The sequence below is a fragment of the Tetrao urogallus genome (genome assembly GCF_951394365.1).
Source record: "Tetrao urogallus genome assembly, chromosome: 3".
Classification (NCBI taxonomy): domain Eukaryota; kingdom Metazoa; phylum Chordata; class Aves; order Galliformes; family Phasianidae; genus Tetrao; species Tetrao urogallus.
The window spans coordinates 3,588,532-3,602,082 of record NC_136815.1 but is presented as its reverse complement, the minus strand read 5'-3'; positions in this window follow the sequence as shown (position 1 = coordinate 3,602,082).

The following is a 13,551-nucleotide window of genomic DNA, read 5'->3' as shown; positions in this document are numbered from 1 at the left end:
GCCCTTTGCAGACCTCCACCTCTAGGCACTTATTTAACAAACTCATTGAATTTCATCTGTTCAGTGATTTTGATCTCCCTCTGAACTGCTGCTGAAACCCAGAAGTTTGAAAGTTATCACGGACAGGAGCATACAGTCCAACAGTTTATGAGAACACGCCAACTCATGTCTTTAGGCTTAAACTACAGAGATGGAGACAAGCTAATAAATCGTTTTTCCCAGTATTTCATAGAATCAGAGAATCACAGAATGGCCTGGGTTGAAAAGGACCACAATGATCATCTGGTTTCAACCCCCCTGCTATGTGCAGGGTCGCCAGCCTCCAGACCAGGCTGCCCAGAGCCACATCCAGCCTGGCCTTGAATGCCTCCAGGGATGGGGCATTTCTCAGTCTTGGAGATGGAGACTCGTGCATCTGAAGCTGTTTGGCTCCAGCCCCAACTCTGTGTGAATTCTGCACTTGAAGCCAGCCCTAGGAAAGCATGCAGCTGGTGGTAACAGACCTCTGCTCACTGTGCTGATCGTGGCAGGAAAAAAGAGAAGCTGTTCAGCTGATCCATGTCCATTTCCAACTCTGCTATTTGAACTTCAAGGTACATCTAAAAGACTTCACACATTGTTGGGACAGATGTTCCACCACAGATCAAAACCACTGCGCAAGTGCAGAGATTCCCATTATTCTGGGAGTACCATTAGATAGTTTCTGTCTGCCTGTGTGTGTGTGTGTTGCAGTCACTGACTTCACTTTCTCCCAGTGACCTACTAGTATCTCTTGTCTCATGGAATTGAGTGTTGTTTGCTTGTTCACAGTTTCCTTTCCTTCCGTTATCCAGCAAAGAAAGTTCGCTTAAGTGCTTTTTGTGAACTCTTTCAAGATCCCCAGAAGGATGATACAGGAAACAGCGAGTTTCCTTTCTATACAAACTTCTAGGGTGTTCCCATAATAGTCTGGAATTTATCTGCACTCGACAGCCTGCAATTGGGCAAAAATTAATGAACTGTCAAGGGATCAGGCAAAACACAATTAACATATCAGAGAGGAGAGCTTGCAATAAAAAAGAGTCCTCCAGTTACATAGCACCTTTCATCCCAAAGCACAATACTCATGTTGCCAAACACTTTCCTTTCTACCCTTGTGTTTCCAATTATTTTACAAGTTGGCCATGCTTTAACCATTCAGCCTGAAATTTTCCATAATAGCTCTCTGCCTCGAGTTGTTTTTCTTTTTTTTTTTTTTTTCCTTTTTAGAGGGGAGCAAAAGGGGAAAAGTTACACACACACACTTACACACACACATGCACCTCAGCCCTTCACTAAATGTGCGCTCATTTTTCATGGAGATTAAAGCTAAAGAAGTAATTTTATGAATGTTTAAGCTTTGTGTCTCTTTATTTTGAAGAGCACTTCTGCGCTGCGGGAGGCTGGAACAGAAAGGAGACAATTGGCACAGAAGCTGAGCTGGGGATCGGAGCCTGTCTCTGTCTCTGTAAAAATGCATCTGGATTCTACATCCCAAACCACAGCCCAACCTCTGCTTGCATGCATCAGAAGCGTGCCTGCACCTTGCTTTTAATGCTTGCTCACTGCAGACCCCCAGAAGCAGCCCCTGGTAAGCTGAACGTCTGGATGGCACAGGCAGAAGGAATTCTCGTCTTTCCCCATTTTACCCTGGCTGACCTGGTGCAGTGAGCGAGAGCTGGGAGGATTGTAGCACTGTAAGGGAGGGCAGGGCCTGCATTGAAAGCTGACAAGGTAGAAGCGTGAGTCATTAAAAAGCAAAGACCAAAGTATAAAGAAACAATTACTTAGATATTAAAAAAAAAAAAGAAAAAAAAGCAGTTCTGGAAGGCACATTCTCCTGATGACTGACACTCCCTAGAAAAGCACCATGTTGTTCCAAAAGTCTCCCACAAGGTGAATAAACCTTGCCAGAAATAATTGCAGATATGGGATTGTGTAATTGCTGAGTGCAGTGCAGGAACCTGTGCTTTCTGTCCCTTCCACTTCCTTCATTTCAGGGCTGCACAGTGCTCAGGACACTGGTGCTTGCATTGGCTGGAGCAGTCAGGGCAGCAGGAAAAAAAAAGAAAAATCTTCTTAGCAACAACTTCACAGCATCTGCTTTTTTCTAGCTCCATTCATAAAAGCAGCTAAACAAGGCAGGCCGCTTGGTGTACTCATTGCTGCGGGAAGCGGAAAGCTCTTGACTTGCTTGCCTGCAGATTTCATCCACTCATTGAGCAGTGAGCAAAATGGCTTTAAGCCACTTCAGGCTCTGGCACTCCCATTAGTATACTCCGGTTACAGAGATCAAGGGACTGCAAAGAGCAGCGTGACGTGGAGAGGATGCGGACAACAGCGTCACTCCTTTCTGCAGCAGACAGTGAGTTTGGGGAGCAGGCAGCTGCCATCGTGGCGTGGTCTGAGCGGTCGGGCAGCACAGTGATGCTCCCACATCATGGGCCTTGTGTCAGTCAGTGCTAACAGCAGGGTGGCAGTGCCTTTCTTTAAGCAATAATTCATGGCTAATCAAAAATCAGACACTCAGTCTGCCGTAGAATAAAATCATTAGGGTTGGAAAAGACCACTAAGATCATCTAATCCAACCATCAACCCATCACCACTGTGCCCACTAAACCATGTCCCTCAGTGCCACATATACTCACTTCTTGAACACTTCCAGGGACAGGACAGTGACCCCATCGCTTTCCTGAGCAGCCTGTTCCAATACCTCATCACTCCTTCTGAGAAGAAATTTTTCCTAATAGCCAACATGAACCTCTTGAGCTGCAGTGTGTTTGGCTCACAGGAGATAAGGTTAAAAGGGATGTGATCAGTCCCCAGAAATACCTGCAGCAGCAGCAGGTGCCAGGTCTTAGCAGGCTGCCTGATCTATTGTGTGAAGAGCTGCAGGACTCATTTGCTGGAGATAGAAATGAGAGACCTTCCCACTGGAAATAAGGATCAGAGGTTAATTAACTACAGGAATATCCAATCGAGAATGTGAATTCCTATCTGACAGCAGGGGGAATTCACTGAATATTTTAGAATAGGTCTGTTGTTCAATGAAGCTGCTCACTGTGCTGTTGTGGAGGTACCTGCTGTGTACAGAGGGATGCTGAGGCTCCTGTCTTAAGTATCACAGAATCTAAAAGTAGTTGGTCCATCTGGTTCAACCCCTGCTCAAGAAGGGACACCTACAAGCAGTCTGCCCGGGATAATATCCAGGTGGCTTTTGGAGATCTCCAGGGATGTAGATCTGGGTAACCTATTCCAGTGCCTGCCTGGTGCCCAGGAAAGAAGGCAGAAGATGAGATGGAATTTTCCTACCTGCAGTATTGCAACTCTGCCCCTAGCTGGTGGCTATGGAAAATCAACGTGCCCTGCTTGGGAGGAAGAGCCAAGAAGATCAGTGCTTGGAGGCTGTAAGAGTGCCAACCTGCCAGTTTTGCTCTTCCCCCTTGGATGTCACCGGATCGCTGTCACATGAGTGCTGTGGGTGGGGGAATGCCCTGAGCATGGTGCTGTTGGCTGCACAGCCTGTTTTCTCACGTGGTAAGCCTATGAATACAGCCTGACGATTGCTTGAGGTGTAACAGACAGTTTGGATGCAAAACAGGAAAATATCTCAGGCTCAAAGCTGGAGCTGATTCCTTTTGGACATGGAGAGCCTGAGCCTTGAGCCCCGTCCCTGGGTATTTTAATCTCACCAGCCAGAAACCTATATGGATTTACACTTCCATATGCAACCGTTTGATAATCATGTTGCCATGGCTACACTTTAGTCTTGCAATAAATGTGTCATTTCACACATTTACATTAAAAGGAAGTCCAGGACATGAAGCTCTTGTGTAGCACAGCACGCTGGTCTCCCACTATGAGCACTTCCCAGTTGTAACACCCTATTATTGTATTCACTGTTTTTTTTTTTGTTTGTTTGTTTGTTTTTAGGGGGTGAGGACTGTGGAATAGGTTTGACAGCATGAAGATCATGAAGATGAAGTTCCCGAGTGCTCTGTGGTCTTGTCTACTTTAAGGCTTCCTCAGGGCACAGTTGTCCTGTTGGGGTCTCAGTTGTCCCTCAGGTGCCTCTTCCTAAATTCTCTCCTGAGCTTCCATCTTCTGATGGCTCCTTGTCCCACATATAAGGACATGGGCAGCTTCTGTCTTGGTTTGAGCCTTTTTCTATCATCTGGCCAGAAGCAATGGGCAGGGAAGTGCTATGTAGAAAGGTACAGGTAGTAAGGGTAGCAGAGGAGAGGCAGCACCTAAGGTAACTAAATACAATGCTGGTTGGCAGAGGTGCACTGCATGATGCAGATCTGATGCTGCACTGATGCCACTCTGCAGCATCATATCTGGAGAGGATTTTCCATCCAGGTTCTAACCTTGCTTTTTTTTGAGCTGATTTAAACAGATTTTTCAGGAATTCAAAACTTGAACAGTTCTGCCTTGTTTTTTTTTTTTTCTCCTTATAGCAACAGTAGCTGGAGCATCATCAGCACAAAAGCAGCACTAGAAAGCTCTGCTCTCTTGTGACAGCAACAGGACTAGAGGGAATGGTGTGGAGGAGTTGGACATGATTATCTTTGTGGGTCCCTTCCAACTCAAAATATTCTGTGATTCTATGAAAACTCTGTTTTAGCCAAGCTGACCTTTAAATACTAATTAAACACCCATGGGATGATGTAGGAGAGAGAGGTCTAAGTGAGTATGTAGGGCAATAGGTGTCAAAAGATTTGCTCTGGAATAGAATGATGCTCTTATCAGCAGTGAGGATGCTGAATTTGCTCGTGTGGATGAGTGATCCCTGAAAAAAGAATCAAACACACATGCCTGTGTGACCCTTTATTCCCTAGAGGAGGGAATAAAGGAAGTGTACGAAAGAGAAATAGAGGGAGGAAGGTAATAAAGCAGAAGAAGATGCAGAAGCTGCAGGAAGACAAAATTTCATTGGAAAAGCTTGTCTGAACGTGAGAAAGGCAGCTTGACAAGCCTGGGAGGGAATGATCATCAGCTTTGTCCAGGAACAAAGTGTCAGCCTGGCAAGTCTGGTTTTCAGTTTTAGGAATATGTGCAGCACTGCACTGCAGAAGGAGATGTTGAATGGGCCTGGAGGAGGGGAACCTAGCTGTAGATGTCCCTGTTCATTGCAGGGGAGTTGGTCTAGATGACCTTTAAAGGTTCCTTGCAACTCAAATTATTCTGTGATTCTATGATTCTAACCCTGGACTGAACCTGCAGTGTTTCTAGAGTGGGAAGTTCAGACCTGGTTTACACTCCATCCATGACTAAGAGAATGAGACGTTATATTATTTTTAATCATATCAGAGCATATCATAGTTTGTTTTTCTTCACTGTCAGAGCAATGAAATGTCTCCACAGGAGACTCCCAGTCCCCAGGGAGCATGCTGTGAGGATTTTTTTATACAGCATTTTTTGCCATCCAAGTTGATTGCTCTGAATGAGTGTTTCCTTACTGAGACCAAAATGAGCTAGCAGGAGGACTTGAAGTCTCACCAGACAGGCTATGTGTGCGTGTGTCAAGCGTGCATGTTCAGCTCTGGCCTCACCGGCATCCTGCAGGAACGTGCTAACCCAGAGTTCCATTGACTGCTTTCAATTGATCGGTTGTGTAGAAACAAGCAAGCAAAGTTTCTGCTCTCTCAGGTGTCTCAGAGGGTGTCGGGTTTGCTGCAGCGTCTTGATCTTTTTCAACTGTTCCTCTACTTTTCTTTCTCTCTCCAGGGTGGCAGAGAAAAGTATTTTTGGGGACAGATAGCTGGCCAACAACAGGTAAGATCTCCTAGAAGAATGGACTATCACCTGCTTTTTTATTCATTCTCAAAAGTGTAAGGGGCATCTCATAAAAATGCCAGACAAGTAAGCACAGGAGGGGTGTACAGAACTATGAGCTGCCCTGTGAACATGAAAGCCATCATCAAGCCATTGTGTTTCCTGTTAGCCCAACAAGAAGTATGGCCGGGTCTCCTTCCTCATACTCCCCCAACCTTCCCCTTTTTCTCCAGGGCATGGATAAAGCTTGGATAAAGCTTGCCTTTCCTTTTCACAGCTGCCAAAATACTGCCTTTCCTGCTCAATTACCCCATTTTCAAACACCTCCCAGAGTTTGAATACTGTATTCCAAGGCATGGGGACAGATAACTATAGACTTGGCCATGGATGACCTTCATTCCCTGTGCAGCCGCTCCTCCTAGGAGTTAACTGTATGCAGCCAAAGCCAGAAGTACAGGGAGCAAGGAGAAGGAAGGAGAGGGTGAGCTGCAGCTAAACCCTGTCCTTGAATGTCTCTTCAGCCAGTGAGGAATGAGCTTTGTGCGCAGATGAACCCAAAAAGCACCATGGTTGTGCGTGAGGCATCTCACATCCAAGCGGGCCATGGTGGCCCCATCCCAAGTCCCTGAGCCACCACACGCTCCGGCCGTGCTCCAAGGACCCTGGGGACTGCAATGGATCTGCTGCCAAGGCACCGAGCTCCCCTCCAGGCAACTGGAAGATGGCAAAAATGCTGTCTGGAGTGAGTGACCTGGATGTGTCTGCCCAGACTACACACAAAGAAGCGACGTGGGCCTGGCTCCCTCACTTACAGGCCTTTGTGCCTGTGCAACGTGTGGAGAGCCACAGCTCTTGCCCGGCTGCAGAAGAGGCCACTGTTCTGCTCGGCACAATGGACTTGTCAAAGCGGTTGCCAAGAGCTTCCAGTCTCCCCGCCGTGTCTGCCAAAGCTTCCTGATAGTGGGCTGCTCTGCAGCCTAATGCTGTGTGCTGAGGAGAGATTCAAGTGCTTGGGATATTTAGATGAAAACTGTGGAGTATGTTAACAGCTGCCACTGTTTCTTCACTCCTGAGGCTCAGGGTTTGTGAACACAGGATTCAAATACAATAGTCCCCAGCTAATGACATGGTTGTGATCCCAACCAGAAACTTCTCCTGTGCCTAACAATTAGCTAAAAATGTCAAATACTCCAAAATAGGTCTGAAAGAACGTATACAAGAGATGCATCAAGCTGATCCGTCTGCTTCCAGTATTGCACAGAGATACCGGTCCTTCTGCCTGTGCCTAACTACAGAGTGTGCTTTTCTCTCCGTTGTAAAACTGTATTATGAAACAGGTTTTGTAGAATCATAGACTTGAGTCGGAAGGGACCCTTAAAGATCATTTAGTCCAGCTCTCCCACAATGAACAGGGACATCTACATCTAGGCTATGTTGCTCGAAGCCCCCTCGAGTACCACCTTGTATGTCTCAGGGGATGGGGCATCCACCACCTTTCTGCGCAATGTTCCCTTTAATGTAAGAAACTTCTACCTTATGTCCAAATCTCTCCTCTTTTAGTTTGGAAACGTTTCCCCTTGTCCTGTCACAAAAGACCCTGTTATAATGTGTCCCCTTCTTATAGTCCTCATTCAGATGCTGAAAGGTTGCTATCAGGTCCCCCCAGAGCCTTTTCTTCTCCAAACATTCAGCGTGACACATTGTGGATAAAGGGAAACACTCAATTTCTGCTCACTTTATTTGTTTGGGGCTCAAAATTAATTTATTTGAGAGAGGTTAAAAGCCAAAGATTCGTTATGACCAAGCAAACTGAAGGTCACATTTGGATTAAAAAAATGGGAGAAAGCAGATTTTATATAACCTAGACCTATTTTGTGTGTGTGTGTTAAAATTAATGAACTTTTCAGGGTGATCAAATTTGGTCAAAGAATAACTAGAAGTTTTCTTTTTCTTTTTTTTACAGAATGAAGCCACATGGGAAAATTTTATTTGGTTCTTTTGATTCAGTACTATTTTTCCCCTGATCTTCAAATTGGGCCAAAGGTTCCAAAGGGCAGACAAGCAGAGGAGATGGCTTAACTCCTTTGGAGACTGCGGATTGGGGTAGGTTGAACCTTCCCTGGAATCTTGCATGTGACTCTCAGATCCCATAAGCAGGTGGAGAGATGCTCTGGAGGATTTTGTAGGGCCAGGAAGAAGGATCTAGTGCCTGGAGTTTGCCTGTGGGCCGAAGGGGTTGAAGGCAAATTGAGGTTATGTGCTGGCATTCTGGCTGTCCCTGAGGTACCATCACATGGCTGAAGTTGATAAATTGGGTTAAATAAAGCCTTAAAAACTCTGTTTTCACAGTGCCTCAAATTCAGAATGGCTATATTGAGCCAGTTGGGAAATATGTGGGACTTCAGTTATACCCAGAACCTTAAAGACACTGTCCATGCTTCCTCCTTGGCCCTTTGATCACCAAGATCTTAGCTAAACCAGCAGACAATCCCATGGACTAATAGCTGATGTTGAGTGAACCTGAGCATAACTTGAGTGTATGTCAGCTTCAAAGAATCAAGATGCCCTTCCTGGGGCGGCTATTCCTGTGATGAGAACAGGGAGGACACATTAGTAGACCTTTATGTATGTGCCAAACTAAAGGTCTGAGATCTCTGGAACGTTGGGATCTTGACTTGAGTAACCTGCTGCAGGTTAGCAGGGCTTGGGCCAGATGATCTTCAGATCTCCCTTCCATCCTCAGCCCTTTCGTGATTCTTTGACTTTGACAGAACTGATCACATCAGATAGGGTCAGTGAAACCTGCACTGGTTCAGCGCCAAATTTTGGTCCCTGATCCCCCTAAGGCTACATAAATCCCAGCCAGAGCAGAGACACCAAGTGGTACGTGAGAGTCCTCTGAGCCTTTACAATTAGAAAAAGAAAACCTGGCAAATGCTGCTGTGCGGTGTTCAAGGAAAACCTGTTTGCGTGGGATGTGCTGGAAAAATTGCTCCGGAATGGTGCATTAGCATAGAAAAAAAATGGGCTGGCTGCTGTTCAGGTTAGTGTTTTCTTGCATGCATGCAGCTGCTAGCAAGGTGTTTGTTGTGCATGTGATAATTCCCGTTGCTCTGGGATGCTGGAAATGTTTGCCCTCACCTAGTTTTGATTACTTGGTGTTTGGATCTGTCTGAAAGCAACTTGCTGAAGATTTCAGGGTAGATAGGGGCATTTAGTGGGTATCAGTCCAGGAAAGCAGTGAATCCAAAGGTAAGTTTGTTTCTGGTGCTCGATCACTTTTTGCAGCCAGAATAAATCACAGTGGGAAGATGGCAGGGCCAAAACATTATACCCACTTCCACGGCAGATTAGGTACAGGTTTCCAATCCCTGTTAATCAAAGCTGTGACTATGCTTCAGAGATGGATGAAGAGATTCATTGTCATCCAGATCATTTGTTAACAGGCTCAGAATGACTGAAATTGGAAGGGCCCTCTTAGTCTGTGTGGTCCAACCTCTGCTCAAGCAGAGACAACTCAGAGCAGGGTGCCAGGATCATGTCCAGGCAGCTTTTGAAGATCTCCAAGGGAAGACCCCACAACCCCACTGGGCAACCTGTGCCAGTGCTCTGTCACCTACACAGAACAAAAGTGCTTCTGGATGTTCAGAAAGAAACAGCATTAAGTTTTCAAGAAAAAAAATGGCAGGAACACCAAGATGTTAGCTGGAACCTCCTCCCAAGCACTGCTTGATGAACTGATGAATTATCTGCATGCCTGGTGCTGCGAAGAGACAGCCCTTGCTGCATCTCCATTTCTATCTCAGATGAAAACTGAAAGTAAAACACACCAGGAATGGCTCCTGCAAGCTGGAGAGCTGCAAGCTTTCCCTTGTGTACCAGTGTTATTCTCCTACCATTTTCTAGACTAAAATCATCAGAACCACTGCTACAAGTGCCTGTAGCACTCAACTCCTTTGGTTTCAAACGTGAGGTCTAATAGAATTATAACCAGAATCATTGAGGTCAGAAAAGACCAGAAGATCATCTTGTCCAGCCATCAACTCATGCCAGTGACTGCTCTAGGCCATGGCCCTCAGTGCCACATCTATATTTTTTGTGAACACCTCCAGGAGCACTGACTCCACCACCTCCCTGGGCAGCCTGTTCTAGCACCGGACCACTCTTTTAGAGAAGTTTTTCTTAATATCCAACAATCTAACATCCCCTGGTGCAACTTGAGGCCATTCCCTCTTATCTATTTCTAGTTACCTGGGAGAAGACACCAACCCCCACCTCACCACAACCTCCTCTCGTGGAGTTGTAGAGAGCAATAAGGCTCATTTTAATATGGTTGTTCAGTACAGAGAACCCTTTAATTTAGCAACATTAAACAAAAAAAATCCAGACTGTGAATTTAGTGGAAAAAAAATGTAGTAAAAGCAAAAATTGTAGCAATCTGGGACAGACTGCTACTGCCGCAGAATAAGTGCCTTTCCACTGCTGAATATTTTGGTGCTGGTCACTCCTGATGCATTTAGCACAAGTATCAAGGTCCCTGGGAATCACTGCAGTTAGCTTGGACCCCCCTGTTCCCTGGAGATCAGACCTCAGACAGCATGCTGGAGGCCTTAATTCCTCACCTTTCATCCCAAAGGACAAGGACTGATATAGAATCATGGAATCAGAATCATTAAGGTTGGAAAAGACCAATGAGAACATTTAGTTCAGCTGTCGACCCATCACTACCATATGTGCCAGGGAAGGCAGTGAGAAGGGAAGGGCTGTGCCAGCCCTGCAGCATGTAGTGACCACGCAGGATTGATCCCTCCATTCACAGACAATGGAAGGATCAATCCTACATCCATCAATAGTGGCACTGGGCATCCAACACTGAATTTTTAGAAACAAGCTGCAGTTTTAGCTATGAGACGTATGAGATGGGGAGCACCGACAGCACCAGGAGTAATTGTCATGTTAAACCCAGCTGGGCTTCTGTTTTTAAAAGCACAGCCCTGCATTATGCCTGGCATCACAGCTGTGATAAACCATTATATTTGACCAGCTGCAGTCAGCCTGGGGGTACAGAGAGCATTTTTCACCTCCTCTCATCCCTCTTCTCCCCAATTCATGCACAAAAAAACTCCCTGTAATTAAGCCTTTTCCTCCAACAGCAGTTTTGCTTGTATAAACATCATTTCTGTAAAGAGCCTGGCATTCAACCAGCACTGGATTCAGTGGTGCTCATCATCGTGGTTTATGGGCTTTTCAAAATGGGTACCATATCTGAATTTATTTTATTTTATTTTTTTAATAAGACAAGATGAAATTGATCTGTGTGATGCTGTGAGATGAAGATAACATTTCCGAACAGCAGCCTGATCTGCTAATTCTACCTCCTACCTGGCCTCCCAGGCTGCCTCATTTAACTGCCAGCAGACATCCTCACCCCACATTAACCCCACAAAAAAGAGCTGCAGCAGAACCCACATAATTGCTTTTCTCATTCTGTATGCTACAATTTCCAGAGGGAACATTTCCTGCAGCAGCCAGATCTGCAATATCCATTATTTTCATGCAAGGAGTTGCTGTGCTGTATTCTCAGATGCCACCTTTCATCTCACACACTGCCTCCAGCAGCACCCAGCGGATGCAGTGTGCCCTTTTCCCATCCTCTCCTGGGCAAGCAACTCCAGTGCTCCGGACAGAGACAGTTTTCAGCAGCCACCCTGCAAGAGCTGCATCCCCCCTTGGAGCCAGGCGTGCAGCACTCACATGGCAGCAGTGCAGATCCCTTTGAGCAGCTCAGCTGCGACTCTTGTTTAACCTCGGCACTGGAATGAAGCACCAGCGCATCCAGCAGCAGACTTATCACTGCAATGTCGCCGTGAGCAAATGCACCAACACAGCAAAGCAGCCACGCAGCCCACGCATCGGTGCAGGCAGCAGTGCGGGGGTTCCCTGCTATAAGGGGCAGCTGATCCGTCTGCTGCTGCTCTTGGCTTGATGCAGCAATTCGGTATTGCTAGCTAGCGGTTTCTCTCAGTGTTTAAAATAGCAGCAGGAACGTTCCCCATTGATTTATTCTCCTAGCACAGCTCGCAACCTGCCTGCATACGGCACATGAAAAAACACTCGCTTGTTTTCTCCCTGTGTAGGAGACTGGGGGAGGAAGCCCTGCAGACGCTTCTTGCCCGGCTGCTGATAAATCCCGACCCAATGGCATAAAGCAGGGGATGCTCGTGGCGCACGGAGCTGATTCGCTGACTTACCCTTCATCTCTCCCAGGAATGCCGGGTGAAGAAGCCACGCTCTTGCTCCAGAAGGAAAGCAGAAGGAGCCCAGCAGCACCACTGCAGAGGCTGCTCAGAAGTTCGCTCCCTCTGCCACAGCGTGTGGAGCTTGCCAGGTATAGCCTGGATGAGAACACCCAGTGCTTTTCCCAAGATGAATGAGATCAGCACATATTCAGGAAAGGAAAAAAAAAAATCCTGCTAATATATGGGATGCTTTTTAACCCAGAGGTAAAGTGTTAGCTTACAAGTTCCTCTGCTTTAGGACTCGGGATTTTCAGGGGTAGATTTCATGGTGAGGGTGGAAGTCTCTCTTCTCCCTTTAGTGCTGCTGTTAAAAAAGCAAGCAAATGTTGTAGCCACAGGGTAGGCAAGATCCCTGTGCTCAGCAGTGTGAGATGTAGGACACACGAAGGGTACTATCACAAGCTGTGGAGAAGCCTTTGCAAGCTGCACACTGATGCTTTTGGCTCAAGCCCATAGCTTCCTGTTACAGGCACCACATGGCTGGAGCAGGGGGACCCTGACTCTGTTGATCTTTCCCAGGAAAGGTTGTTCACATTACGCTCTCTTCTGCATGGCTGCTTCACACCACTGCAGATCTGCAGGGTGCCTTTCTGCTGCCTGGTCCTTTCCATCAAGCATCTCTCAAGTCTCATTACCTGAAGCCTCCGACAGGGAGACAGGGGAAGGGCATGAGCTGCTTGATGGACTTGGATAGGAGCTAAAACCTTCTGGGGGCAGGAAGTAAAATGTTGTCACATACATCTAAGGTATCTGTCCTTGTGTTGGGGGATCCTGAACTTGTTGGTGAAAGAGGAGAAAGAGACATCACGCCATCCAGAGGGACATGGACAGGCTTGAAAAGTGGGACCACTTGAACCAAATGAGATTCAACAAGGCTAAGTGCAAGGTCTAAATGATTAGATGTTAGGAAGAAATTCTTCACTCAGAGAGTGGTGAGGCACTAGAACAGGTTGCCCAGAGAAGTTGTGGATACCCCATTCTTGGAGGTGTTCGAGGCTGGTTGGATGGGGTCCTGGGCAGCTTGATCTAGTGAGTATCAACCTGCAGACGAGGGGCTGGTACTAGATGATCTTTAAGGTCTCTTCCAACCTAAGCCATTCTATGATTCTATGGTGATGCCTGCCTTGGTTAACAGTTGGGAACCTGCAGAATACAAGGTTGCATTTTCCTTTATCCTTTCTGAGATGAAAAGTGAGTGCATTGGAAGAAAAGGGTTTGCTCAGGATCAGGACCCCAGGCTTGTTGGGTAGGAAACCAGGTTTGTTCTGCATCAGCAAAGCCAACAGGATTCCATGGGCACCTCATTGCTTGTGAAGTGCCTGTAAGCTTGGTGAATCCTGATCAGCATTGGTGGCAGGAGAATGGAGGGAGTCATGGAACAAAGTCATTCAAGGCCAGAGAAAATGCAGGAGAAAAGGCTAGCCAAGCTTAGACTTTAGAATTCCCTGAGAGGAAG